The 14,817-nt window shown below is 40.4% G+C and overlaps 1 protein-coding gene across 2 annotated transcripts in view; it reads left to right on the forward strand.

Moving 5' to 3' along the window:
* Positions 1-14,817, forward strand: part of furina (furin (paired basic amino acid cleaving enzyme) a) — a 94,326-nt gene that overhangs the window by 18,723 nt on the left and 60,786 nt on the right. The window lies entirely within an intron of this gene.

Here is a 14,817-nt window from a genome sequence, read left to right on the forward strand (position 1 = left end):
GAGAGTTGGAGCAGACCGGCAGTTTTAGTGGAGTTTGTTCCAGATTTGTGGTGCATAGTAACTGAATGCTGCTGCTCCATGTTTAGTTCTGACTCTACGGACTGAAAGCAGACCGGTACCTGGTGATCTCAGAGGTCTGGATGGTTCATAACGTGGCAGCAGATCAGAAATGTATTTTGGCACAAAACCATTTAGGGCTTCATAAACCAACAGCAGGACTTTGAAATCTATTCTTTGATAGACAGGAAGCCAGTGTAAAGGTCTAAGAGCCGGAGTGATGTGATCTACTTTTTTAGTTCTTGTTAGGACTCGAGCAGCAGCGTTCTGAATCACCTGTAGCTGTCTGATGGAGTTTTTAGAGAGTCCTGTAAAGACACCGTTACAGTAGTTGAGTCTGCTAAAGATAAATGTGCGGACAAGTTTCTCTAAATCCTGTGGTCTTACCTTTGTTTAACTAAAGAAAACTCTGACACATCCAATCATTGATTTGTTCAATGCATCTACTCAGCGTTTGTATGGGATTATAATCCCCTGGTGATATGGTTATGTAAATGTGTGTGTCATCTGCATAACTATGGTAGCAAATTTCATTGTTTTCCATTGTCTGAGCTACAGGGAGCATGTAAATATTGAATAGTAGAGGCCCCAGAATAGAGCCCTGGGGTACTCTGGGAAACTTGGGGAAACTGCTTAGGGAAAACAAAAGAGCCAGTTTGTTACATCGTGAAATAGTTTACCTTTGCTGATGACAAGCTACCTGACCAGACCCGGGGAGAAATGTTCACAGCAGTGAGTTAAAGTTAAAGTACATTTATAAAATAAATGTTTTATTTCATGAGGATTTTACATGCACTTTCCTGTAGAGAATGGTGGCTTGTTTTAAAAGTGCTGGTACTGGAAGTACACAGCTTTTCTAATCTCAGTTCTCTTCACTTTGTCATAAAGTTGTTACTTTTTTATCTCACCTGCAAAAATTGGTAATTGTTGAAGGTCTAGCACTATATTACTCTCAGTCAGACGTCTGTAGCAGATAGGATTGTGTAAACTGCAACACCGCAATTTAGGAGGCTGTTGGTCCTGCCGGAGTTGCCTGATAAGAGCTAAATTATTTCTGACCCGTCTCTCAGTTGAAGCTCCATCGCAAAGTACAACCACTGTGAATTGGAAACACCAGAAATGGGAGGCTGAAAGTATGGAGTCCATAATTGGACTCTGGAGAAGTGAAGCAATTAACTGTGGGGAAATAAGGGGGTTGAAGAAATTTGCTGGAAAATCATCAGAGAGAATATGATTGGAGCGGAGATGAGGGGAGGAAAAGCTGCCTGCTGTGCACCGAGAGGAGCCTCTCTGCATGATTTGTACAATCCCACACAGGTGCTGCCTCTTTCTTGTGCTGCAATGCCCCCAAACAGAACGAGACACATCGATACTTTTATAAACCTTATCAGGAATTAAATCCACGCCTCTTCGCTGGCGTTTCCTGCTTTGTATTAAACTGTGAAATAAACTTTTGAAATGTCACAAAAACTTAGTGTTGTTCCTAGCAGCTGCATTGAGATGATTAATAAGTTTTCCTCAGCACAGCCGTGTCAGTAAACACACCCACATGAAAAATGGAAATAGCCTTTCAGGAATTAATTAATATTGAGCACATTATTGCTCATTTATGTCAGCTGATATTTGCAATATTTTATGCTCTGAGCATGGAAAAAGAGATGTGCTTTATGATGATCTAATGTAAACACTAAAGGAGCCATAAACTAGGGAAGCACAACCCATTTAATATATCTGAGATGTGGTGAACAGATCATTCATAGCCTGCCTTTGCAGCAAACATCACTTAATCATTATGAATATGATGAATGCTTTTCATCTCTAAACGTTAAACACTTCTTTTGATGACGAAAGAAAACACCCAGTGCCAGTCGAATAACTTTTTCTGCAATATTAATACATTTTTTTGGAAGATTCAATCCTCTCTATTCACTCTTTTAAATCATAAATGATGTATAGTTCATCTCACACAAGCCTGGACAGAAACCAGCTATTGACCTGGCATCAGTTTTTCCATCCATCCATGATGTTACTATACCCAGAGGGCCTTTCCAGGGTCCTTGAGTCAAACATGTGGCTGAAACACACCAGCCATATAGATTACCGTCCCTAAATATTTGATTATGCTTAAGCATGTTTTGTAAGCTGGTTTAGTCGTGCAATATCTTCATAAATCTTTAACGGACCACTCTGTGGCTCTGCCCTACCTCAGCCAATGAGAAATGATGGCTCTAACGGACTGTGCAACCCTACACAGCAAGCGTAGGATGTCCCTTTAGAGATGGCGCAGCTTTTGAAGTGCACTAATGATAACGCTGCAAACAAAGCTCAACACAGTGAAAACTGTTGGATGTGGGCCCTTGTTTGGACCCATTAAGAGGCTCTGCGTTTCATCTAAAGAGGAACTTATCGTTCCTCATCTCTGTACAGTTGATCCGCAGCAGAGTGGTGCATCTCTGCTGCAGCGCCTTTGGTCCTTATGTTGCTGTCAGTGAGAGAGCCTCCTTTTATTCCACACTGTGCAACCTCTCTCTCTCTGAGCTTGACCAAATCTCACTTCATCTCAGCTGCTCAACTTTGAAAGTTAATGAAGTGCAGAGATCGACTTGTCCTGTTAGCATTGCTGGAGAATTGTGTGTTGAGGGGAAGGACTTTGGAGCCAATAAACCTGAAATGAAATCCTGAACCATCACCGGAAAATAGTGAAAGCAATCCGGGCGCACTGGGATCCGCAAGGTTTGACTTTGTATTTAAACATCGCAGAATAACACCACATGCCTGAATACAAGCACTTTCTTCTACAGAGCGGTGAGCCATCACATCAAAGCAATGGTGCAGCAAATTTAAACTTTGCCTTAGGAGCGTAAATAAATTCTGCTCGATAGACCGACGTTCTTGTTGTCCTCCTATTTGCACTAAGGCTATTATGCTGAAAACGTAATAAACATGAACAAGGCCATGTCATGACAGTTTTTTATTGGAATTGTGTCTCACCAGTTAACACAACGATGGAAAGCATGGCGATTCTGAAAGATTACACCCTGGATCACAAAAGTTTTTGATTCCCCCAAAACACTGTTGTCACCCCTTAATTGCAATCATTATTTTCCTCAATTTTAAAATGCCCTGCGGACTATAACCGTACTAGATAAAACCCATGAATTTCTCCATTTGCAGCATTAAATCACATAGTTGCCTTTATAGATTAATTTTATTTTTGGCAAGCTGTATCTCAAGTTCCACTGTTTACAATGTATCACCCTAGCAAGAGTCACGAGAAGTAAATTGCCAAATCAATGTAGTCTTGTAGTTGGTTACATCACTTAACCAATGAGGTTATGTGAAATTTAGAAACAGAAGTAGGAGGAATTTAAATACTGATCTCTATGATTTGCGTAAAAAGTAGATTGTGGGAGCCTACATGATGCTGACGATGCTGATCTAACATTGTCAAATCATCCGTCCTGAATAGAAACAAAACAATGTCAGAAAGACAAGTGTTTAATCAATCTACAGGTACATGTGTTGTCTCAACTTGGATCTTTGTAATAGAATTTACAGAGGAAATCTTTGTTAATGCTTTAGCTAAATAAAAAGATGATATTGCATTTCAGAAATCCAATAACTACACAAGTTAGATGTGCTGAATTGCCGATATAGTCACGCATTGCGGTATTGACCTGTGCAGATGTTGCTGTAGGAGCGTTTTGCTCTAAAAGAGATCAAGAAAGAGAAATGAGCACTGAGCAGCGCTTCAGTCTGTGTCATCATCCATCAGTAGCAGCAGCTTTGTGGAAACTCGCCTACACACTTCTCACAGCTGCACAACAAGTTGGGCAACCAGAGATTTGCCTTAAGTGCATGTTATCCAACTTAACACCAGAATGTTGCACCAGAATGTTGAAAAAGCTGCTGTCTGATCTTAATTGCGTCCAAGTGTGATGCTTTCCTATTCTTGAGTGTTTTCAGTTTGCGAACTTTCCAGATGTTTATTATGAAGTATTTTCTGGCTGCTCCTCGAGGTAGTTTTTTAAGCAACATTTTCAGGCAGCAGACATTTGTATTCTTCATTCTATTACTACTAATGCAATGACTTTTTTGTGTAAAACCTCACACTTGTGTGACAGTATGTGTAGACATTGTTCTTCTCTGTAGTTTCACTCCCGAAGGCCACAAAAACAATATCTGATGCTGGCCTCAACACCTTCCACCACAAAAGAGATGTTTTTCTCTCTGCACTGTTTGTCACTTCTTTCATTAGAGCTGATGACATTTTGTGACCCTGTATGTGTTTATCTTTTTAGATTAATCAAAAGGACATTATGTCAGGTCAAACCAATAATTGCATTCTTGTGTAGAAACAGTGTTGTGACCTGCAGTGATAGTACTAAAGGCCAACATCCTGGGAAGACAAAAGCAGAGCATGAATCAGTGTTTCTGGAGACGTTTCCTGAGGATGACATAAATGTCTGGATGGAGCTGCCACTGGCTTTTACTCGCTCTCCTTAAAAAACAAAAATCATTTTGAAGACAAAGATGGAGAGAAATAACAAACTGGTCAGCAGGAGGCCATCTCCTGCCTGGAGCAAAGAAGTGAACAGCCATATTACCGGGGGTCCTGGGAACTACAGCAGCACTCAGTCATTACTCTGCTCTCCCACAGAGGAGCGATGGGGGCTGGGATGGAGCAGAACCACACACAGGTCACAGGGGCTGTAACAAGAGCCAGATGTGCTGAGGGGACATGAAAATACATGGACAGGCACCTCTCTCAGCTTTTAAATATGAGTATGCTCACATGTACGTACACGCACAGACACACACTCAGAATGTAGAGATATTTGAAGAATGTCGGCACAGAGATGGAAAGAAGTACTTTTTTGTTATACTCATAGTTGGAATTATGGAACGTTGAAAGCAACTTGTGATCATCATGTGTTTGCTCCATTCTTCTGTGAAGTGAAGTGTCTACTTTTAAATGTTTCATATACTAGGTCTATTGTGTGGCTTAAGTGCTTCAGTGTGGGAAAGTTGTTCTTTACTGAATACGAAGTCTTGGTAAACCTTTGATAACAAACCATTATTGAATTGATTAGACCAAAAAACGATTGCTTATTGGTTTTAGTAGCTTTTCAAGAAATAATAATAATAAAAAAAAAAAGAATGTAAGAGAATGAAAATCTTTGTGGTTCCTGCCTTTAAATTTGAAGATTCACTGTTTTTCTTTGTCATGTATCACTGTGAACCTAAGAACTTTGGGTTTTGAACTTTTGTACAAAGCAACCTATTTGAAGATGTCACTGTATGGCTCAGAGAGGTTAACGTGCATTTTGTCATAATTTTTGACATTTCATAGCCTCGATTGTCAGGATAACTTTAAAGTCAATCGATAAATTGATCATTAGTTGCAGCCCGAAAGAACGCAGCGGCATTTTAGAGACCTCAAAAAGCACTTCATACATGCTAGGATTAAGCATCATCATGTTGTTAATCAACTCATTAATAAAGGCAACGGACCAAAATGAAAGGTAGAAAAAGCATGTAAAACGTTGCTTTTAAATTCCAATATGAAGTGTTTGCTGTTTGATCAAAAAAAAAAAAAAAAAGCTGGTTAGTTTTTTTTATGTCCTATTCAATTACTTTTTCAGAAGGGCCAGATTGACATTCCCCATGTCTGATCTGTAATGCATTAAAGCAATACATTTTTTTATTATTAATTTCTTCTTCTTATTAGTTTTAATAATTGAAAAATATGCATTGTATATAATTTGAAGAAGGTTGACTTAAGCAGCCTGGTTTAACGCTGTTTAATGAAAATGGATGTATTTTTATGCTTGGCAACAGACAATGGGCTCATGAATGGGCCAAGTAGCCTACTAACAAATGATCGAAGGGCCAAAACGAGTTTATTAAAAGGCTGCTTTTGGCCAACGGGCCGCCAGTTGAAAAGTACTGCTGTAGAGTATGTTTAAAGGACCATACTCTAAGGTTAAAGAACAGGATGATGAATTTGATCCCTAGTCTAACATCATAAATCTGTGTGGGGGAAATGAACACATTACTTTAAGGGAAGGCAGCCAATCCACAGGGCCGTTAAACAACGCACTCATCTGTCTGCTCCAGTGAGCCAAGAGATAAGACTGTGGTTGTACTGGGCTGCTTCCAGGTGTGGATGTGTTATCACAGCATCCTTTCTGAATGAATTCACACAGGATTTATTTCGATTAAAGCAATTCATCCTTCATGGTGTCTGATTAAATTCATACGAAGCACTTCAGCTCTGACAGATATTCCTCTGTTTAACTGTTCGATTGCTGGCAGCTGAAGCGAGCCACTTTGTTCAGAGGTAACTGATCTGTTGTGTTTTGGCTTGTATCTCATGTCACGGAGCACATAATGAGAATGGGATGCTTCTGTCTAAACAGGCCTCCCTCCTTATGTGGTCCACACACCCACAGACACTCACAGACACAAACACACACTCACACACACAGGCTGACCTGGAGGCGGAGCGGTCGTTTGCTGTGCAATTTGAAAAGGGTAAGGGCTTTGATCTGATAAGCCTTTGTACAATGAAAACAATGAGGTGAACGTTTTAAAGCCTGTAACTATCCTAATGGAGGAGGCAGTGTGGGAGGAATGCAGCATTTGGGTGGAGCCTTTTCTTTTATGATGGCTGCAAGTGATTTTTTTCTTCTTTCTTCTTTGTAACAGGAGTCCTGCTAAGTTTCAACAGATCCGCAGTTTTGAGCGGTTCTGTTGTGCTGCAGTGTAGCAAAGATGCTGGATTTAGATTTCAGATCAGGTGTCGTTATCACCTATCACCTAAGTTTAGCTACACTGGGACTGCCTGGGGTGGAAAAACAGGTTTCTAATTTGAGAGGCTGTTGTAACCATGAGGATCAGATTTATACTTTGAGACATTTATGTTTGCTTGTTGTGATGATGTGGTTTTACAGTTTTGTGTATCTCCATCGCTAAATAAGATTTGAGGAACATCTTGTTTCTCTTGTCAGCTGCAGCTTTTTCTTCTTCAGCCTGAATGACCTCAAGATATCTATACAGTTGCTTTTATTTGCATGATTAGTCCGCCTTGGAAGGAAAATCTTGTCAGAATATTGTTTGGCACAAAGCGGCTGATTGAAAATAGCAAGCAAACAAACACCCCTCTCTCACTCTGTCTCATGTGTTTTGTTGCACCTTAAATTCATTTTCTGAGCTTTTTAGCACTTTCAATCATGCAGCAGGCTGTTTCCTCCTCGGAGCGTTGCACTCCGAGTAGATGCTTATTTGTTTTTGAATGTTTCCAGTAATGTTTTGGTAACCTGCCAACTTGGCAGAAATGGTTTCTAAATGCGCTAGAGGAACAGTTTTCTTTTTTTTTCCTCTCACCTTTTTTTAAAGAAGGGAGTTTTTGTTCTGCCAGGATGTTATATCATCTGTTTAACTGATGTGACCGCGTCATCAGGTCGCTGTGTTCCTCAGTTTCTGAGAAAGTCCTTAAAGTTTAAGGTTAAAAATGCAGATTTGAGTGACAGCAACTCTGAAACACAGGATTTCTTTCTGGGTCATCTCTCTCTGTTACAAAGGAAATGTCACGCTGTGTACAGTATCAGTTGTTTGCGTGTGTGTGTGTGTGCGTGCGTTCTGGTGTTCATGAATATTTTATTGCTGATGTAAGCTATGCATCAATGAGTCGCAGTCCTCCCTACATCCCCCTATCTCATCAGATGTATGTGAAATTGAATCCTTGATGCCTGCTATTGAAGTTGTAGCTCATCTTCTTTATTGTGAGTGATGATTTTGCTGACTGAAGCCATGCTGACTGAATTGGATGCCTTACACAGTTGGTTCTTGAACTGTGGGGGTTTGTTGGATGGAGATTCATACAGTATACAAATGTCTGTTGGTAGCTGGCAGGAACACAGTGCAGTTACTGTTCTTTGTTAAGGCTGAGAATAATGTTCAAAGCATTTTCTTTTGTGATAAGGCAGGGCAGTGTGATGTATTTTTTTCTGATACAAATGTTTTTTTCATTTTCATTACCGATTAATCTGTTTTTATTTTATTTCATTTTTACAATCTATTAAATAATAAACATGATATGAAGGCAGCAAATGTCACATTCAGGAAGCAATGCATTTTCTATTGATAAGCTGATCTGTTGACTCTGCCTTCACAATTTCTCAGGAAGGACACAGTGAAAATGCTTTTTTTCTATGACTGTCAGTCAAAAACTAAAAACATTCAATATCCCTTGATAAAGTATAAAACCAACACATTCTCACATTTGGGAAACGGGAAGCGGTGAATTTTGTCTTTCACTACAAATGTAAATAGTTAACTATAAGTTTCCTTTCGAAAGACTAATTGATTAATTGACTTACTGTTTCCTTACACGTAAAATGACACTATCACGATAAACTGGGTCCCACTGCTATGCATTATATCACACACAACCAATTAAAGGTTAATTTAGTTATCATTTGAAAACACCAGGGTTGCAAATTGAAACTGATCAGAATGGCGTCCCTTCATGCCAGTGAGGAGGATATATTACACCAGTAAAGTGTAGTAATGGTATCAGTTTTAATCCCAATTTGCTTGGACAATTAATTTAGACAGCAGAAATTTAAGATAATATAATGACAATATTACCACACAGTCACACTGACAGGTGATCAATCATTGCTTTGCACTCATTTAGTTTGTTGGAGTGCCTTTCAGAGCCTCTCTAACTCCTTCAACTGTGTGTGAATTCACTGAATTATGAACATGCATATGTTTTAGAAACGAGAACCCTTTTACATTACAGTCTTTTACAATCTGCTCCCATTTGTCAGGAAGTGCTGGCTTTATTGCTTCGGTTTAAACTGTAGCGGAGTCCATGCATCATGATGTTATTACATACTGAACACGTACTGGAGCTGATGTTAAACTGGGCTCTCACAGCCCATAATTGCCCGGATTCTTCCTGTCATATTCACCATGATACGCAGGAAACCAACTACACAGGAAAAAATGAAGAGGTTGTTTTGTGAGAAGTGTCCATCTGCTTGGATCTGTTTCTCTGGAGGTTGCCTCGGCTCAGGGAATGTTACCAATGTTTTGGACAGGATACTGTGGTGGCTATAGTTGGTGAGCCTCAGTGACTCGTTCTCATTCCCAGGGCTGCAGTCCAGACAACTTTAGGTCTCGGTCCCCTCGGTGGAGATACTCGCAGGTTTCCCTGGGAGTCTAGTGCTGCCATTCCTCGACTTCCATTACACAAAGTAAACCAGGAGAGCTGCAATTATGTGCGTCGGAAAAAGCTGAGTCCTGTGCTGAGCGAGGCTCTTCCCAACAAGTGGGTTCAGTGTTTAGTCCACAGAAAACAGCCTCCCACTGCTTCCCAGACCTATAATACTAGCTGTTTATGAAAGAATCTCTCTCTCCCCCACTGTCTTCCCCCCACATACACACAACACAGCCTGAAACCGTTTATTATCCTTATTTTGGCACCAGGTCGGCTTCTACCTCTATTTTGGGACTGTACTCCTTTTTTCTTGCTGTTCCAGCTTCCAGTAACCCCACAGGCTGATGTGACTTGTTCTTTTGGGTTACAGGAAACTGGCATTGTTTTATGCACAGTCACAATTACACACCAGGAGAGAAATGAAGGGGAAACTTACAGTGCCTTTGTTCATTTCACTACAGTGATAGAAACATTATAATTATCTCAAGATGGATATTACAAATGATCAGATGTGATTATGAATATCTACATGTCGTCCCATAAATGACACATTGAAGAGTACAGTTTAACAATCTTTTATGTAACGGAGTATCATGTTGATGCCGCTGTTGGGCTCTAGGAAATGGTTGCGGCCAGCCTTCCTGTCATTGTCCCAGCCATCGTACAACAGCGCGGTTTCAACGGTCAAGAGTGCATAGTCCAGCAATTGTGGTGGTCAGCTGGTCACGGTCTGGAGTGTTTGGAGCTTCAGACCAAACTGGACACTTGAAGAGAAAGGAATGTTCCTGTCTGTGGAGTAGTGTGACCTGAAATGCCATCATAGGCACAGACACACAATGAAACATACACTTATTGAGAAACAGGGCACACAGAGAGGACAAAGAACGGGAAAAAGTTTGTGTCAACATCCCAAAGGTTCCAGTGAATGAACTGCCAGTCAGTTTGGTGACCAAATATGTGTTTTTAGTTTTCTTGTGTGTAGGTGGATACATTCCCGTATGTGTCACTATGGGCGTTAGTAGAACGTTTCAGGGAAAGAGATTGTGCTTTTTTTACTCAACTACATCTGTCAGCAATGGTTACTAGTAACTTTGCATTCACCTTACGTCAGATTCAACATGAAAAAATACTTAAAACTTTTAAAATATGATTGCAAAAGAAATTAACTATATAAAATTTGAGCTGAATCACCAACTGATTCATTAAAAGTTTTCATGTGGGCGCCACCTCAGGACTTTTTTTGAAGGGTAGGCTTTTTATGGTGTAGCCTACAGTGTAGCTCTCGAAAGTGTGTAGGATGCTTTCACTTTCTGTTGTGTTCACTAAAATGTATGGTAATGTAATCTAGCAGTGCATTATGACACAATGTCATGATGTTATTTACACAGTGGTTGCAGTTGAGTTTGAGATTTTGATTTGAGTTTTATTTGTGCGTCACTGTGATGGCACTGTGACAGTCAAAACTCCCTCTGGGAAAAAATAAAGTGTCCACGGGATGAATTGATGGTGTTGTCAGGTCACGGCCAGTACCCAGCCATTGTGTTCTGTGTGGCTCTGTTGTTTTCACTCTCGCCCGCTGTGAGTGAGATTGAGGAGGAGGTGGGGATTGAGAAATGCTTGGTCTTCGTACTCGGAGAACATCCCGTTTCTGTGAGGACCAATCCAGCGATGCAGTTGTCTCTGCCATACCGTGCTGTTTCATGGCTAGCCATCTTTTCCTAGTATCCCATTTTGAGAGTGTGCCAAACACACTTGAGGCTTTTCTTCACTGTGTTATTGTGAGTTGTTCTGTCCTTCCAAGGTTCGTACGACACAATATCTAACAGCCAAACTTTGGTTATTGAAGAAAAGTACATGAGCACGGAGGACGGCTGAAGCCGCTGAAGTTTAGTATACTTGTCAGGTGGGAGAGTGTTGTATAGGGGAGCTACAAAACTCACAGTGTGACAACAGCATCCAAACAGTGCTGTGATAACGAAACAGCTGGGACAATGAACATCTGTGCATTTTAATTGATCAAATCAGGTCAAGCACAGAGCCGCCTTCCAAACAATAAAAACTCATTATCACTTTTATGAGAACTTCAATCTCCCCAAAAGCATCTGGCTCCAAAGATTTTTGGACTTAAACACACACCAACAAGACACAGCTCAGTTCAGAGGTGCACATTTCATCTTGAAAGGGCCTGTGGTCCAACGCGAGAATTAGCCAATTGAGCTAGATGGATACCGAGCTCTTAATTCCTTTTTTGGCAATTCCTCTTGCATGCATAGCTCTCTCACCACTCTGCGTTATGTTATGTAAACTGTATTGATGTAGGACTTGTTTTGTTGACGTCTCCCGTGCCAGGATAACATATTATATGCAAGGCCCTACACTGTCTATACACTTTCCACTGTCTGGTGCGGGCGTCTGATTGATATCAGTTCTGTGCAGGACCCAGCGTAGCTTTATTTGAGAGGGAGCTGAAATAAAGGCAGCCGTGTCATATGAGTGTAATGTTCCTTGACAAGGCAGTGACTGCTTTTCATTCCCATAATGTAGATGAGACCCGAGTTGTTTTGCTCCGCGCTGCTGTCGACTATGAATAATTCTATGTTGTAACTGCATTCAATATCAACCCCCGATTGCTGAATTATTTGGTTGGAAGAGCTCATTTGTTCATGCTGCCCAGGGAATGGAAATTATGAATAATTTTTGTTGATCGACATTCACCCACATAAATGAACACATCAATTTCAGATCAGGGGAAGCTAAGTGTTTCAGCGTGTGCGGTGGCAGCGGCTGCAGCTGGACTCAATTCTTGTGTGACTTCTCAGTTGATTTGCTTTCATGAGATTAAAGAATGAAGGTAAAATAAACTATGATGACCCATTGAAAGCCCATTTCACTCAAATAGACTCTGCTTTCAGCTAATTTCAGTTTTACCTAATTGCTGTTGACAGTATTTTCACTTGGCTTCATTGTAAATATAGTAGCACCATGCTGATTAACGTTTGCTCATTATTCTCAGGGCATTAGTTGCGTAATACACCATGCAGACATGATTCGAGCTGCAAGGACACACTGCACCTTATGTTTCATTAACTTGATTTAATTAAAGTCTTCATTTTGTAAATAGTAACTCAAAAATTCCCTTGGGAGTTTTCCTGTGATCAAAAGTTTCTGTTTTACATTGAGTGTCCTTCACAAAATAAGTTGTTGTGTGTATCCTTGAGGTCTAATAAACATGTTGAATGCATTTCCTTATAAATCGTTAAAAGTCCAAGCCAGAGTCATTTATGTCCATGTTTACTTGCTGACTGTTTTTCTTCCCTACCTTTTGGTCTCTCAAAAACCTATGCTACCAAAACATCCATAGAATATTGTGGCGGGACCTGCAATGTGTAAACCCACTGTGATATTGCCCATTGGGTTGTGGAATACTATTCTGGAGCCAACAGTTTGCCATTATTTAGATAAGAGATTGGACCTGGGAATAGTAGAGACTGGATATGACTGAGAACCTGAGAGCACCTCACAGGAGCTACTTATCAATCACAAGGTAGCCACGCGTTAAGATATACCCTGCTTTATTGTCTATTTTACTCTAAACTGGACCCCATTTGCAACATTATGTTGCACTCAGGAATACTTTACATTATTGATTCAAACTATAAAATCATTTGGAAACTGTTTATGGAGCTAATAAATCAAGTATGATAAGGGGTCATTTTCTCATAAGCTTACATACAATCACATTTCTTTTTGAAACCAGGTGAATTGCCCCCTGCTGTCCACTTGAAGAAATGCAAATTTAAGGCATTTCTGCATGGGCTTCACCCTTTAGACTAAGAAGTTGAGTTCCTATTTTACACATTCAGCGTGACCCACGTGTAAAGATTTTCTACTCTCCGAAAATCCCAACATCCTTCCTGCACTGAACTTTCGTCAGCTTTTTTCTGTCAATACTAAACTTACACACTAGTATTGTGTTTGGCAATGAAAATGGGTAAGCATAAACCAGCATCAACCTGTTAAGTCCCATTTGAGATCTCATTGTCTTCTGCAGCCATTATCATTTTAAAGATCTAGGTGCCTAAGAAGAGATTCTACAAACTCTTTATCAGATTCAGAGCAGCCAGCCATTATGTGCTAGATAAGACCAGCATGTAACAGGCTTTTCCTGTAACGCCTACCTCAAAGATGAGATATTCAGGGAAATGATCCTTTACTAACAGGATGCCCTTTTATTTCCTTCTAACAGATAAATATCGAAAGTGTTTTTAGAAATCTCAGTCCATGGTGGTTTCCTGGTAATGTTCACAGTTGTGATTCAGTTCATCTATGGGGAACTTTGAAGCTGTAATCTCTACGAGGTAGCTGGAAAAAGGGTGTGCCCGTAATGTGCATTTATGCACCCTGATGAGCTGTTTAACTGTGCAGACTACCCTCCCCTCTCAAAAAGCTACTTATTAGGGAGTTCTGTACAAAAATCTTTTCAATTCACAAAATGTTTCTGTTCGGTTATTTCAGTCCTTTTTATGTGTGAACGATCACCGGATCATTTTTTGGCGACATCCATTTCTCACCTACTGCTGCACATTTATCTGTGAAAATGGTGTTGGGACAGATTTGAGCAGGGTGAGGAGAAAACGTCTGTCTGTCTGTCTGTCTGTCTGTGTCTAGTGGCCTATAAGGCACCAGTTACTCATTATTGGATCAAATTGACCATTAAGTCTGGAGAGGAAGCAGCTAGAGGATTTTGTCCAAATTAAGAGCTTGGCGATAACATTATAGAAGCAGAAAGCTCCAGCTTGTAGTCTTCCCTCGAGCAAGACAATGGCAGCACAGATAAGTAATGACTGATGAGACACTCGGCCATTTCAGCCAGAAAGATGTGCTCCACAATTTTTCCATTATCATGCAAGTAGAGGTGCGTGTATGCATTCCTTAACACATTAGTTTTGTCTGGTTGGGGTCATGTTTTGAAAAGGCTTGTGATACTGTAAAAGAACACAGGATATAAGTTGTTTGTTTTGCATTACTGAGGATAATCTCTATCATAAATCACCAGTTTTTTAAATCTTTTTCTTTTCTTTTCTGACTCAACCAAATAGTTTATCACAATCTCTTGCCTCTTACAAAATACCACATTGTCAAAACTGAACCTCAACTGATCTCCATGGAAACAATGGTAACAAACAATCTTGGAGGGCTTCCCCTCTTCCATCTGTGCGGCTGATCTTGTTTTGTGAACCGTCTTTCTTTCACCCCACTTCACCTACAGTGAAGAGTGGAGGAGTACAATGAGTCGGAGGCTTTTTGTAGAGTGAGGGGGATCACAGGCTGTAATGTCCTGTAGCCTTGGGCGCTGGCAGCAGTGGGACAAGGTGGTGGCTCAGTTTCATGTTAGCGGTGTACAGCAGGACACATTGAAAGAACCAAAGCTTCAATTAGGAGAAAGATTAGGGATGTTCTTAATTACTATTGTCCTAATGATTAAACAGCCATTTAAACTTATTGACAAGTGACTGTCAAAAAGTGAG

The sequence above is a fragment of the Sparus aurata genome, chromosome 4 (assembly GCF_900880675.1).
Source record: "Sparus aurata chromosome 4, fSpaAur1.1, whole genome shotgun sequence".
Taxonomy (NCBI): Eukaryota; Metazoa; Chordata; class Actinopteri; order Spariformes; family Sparidae; genus Sparus; species Sparus aurata.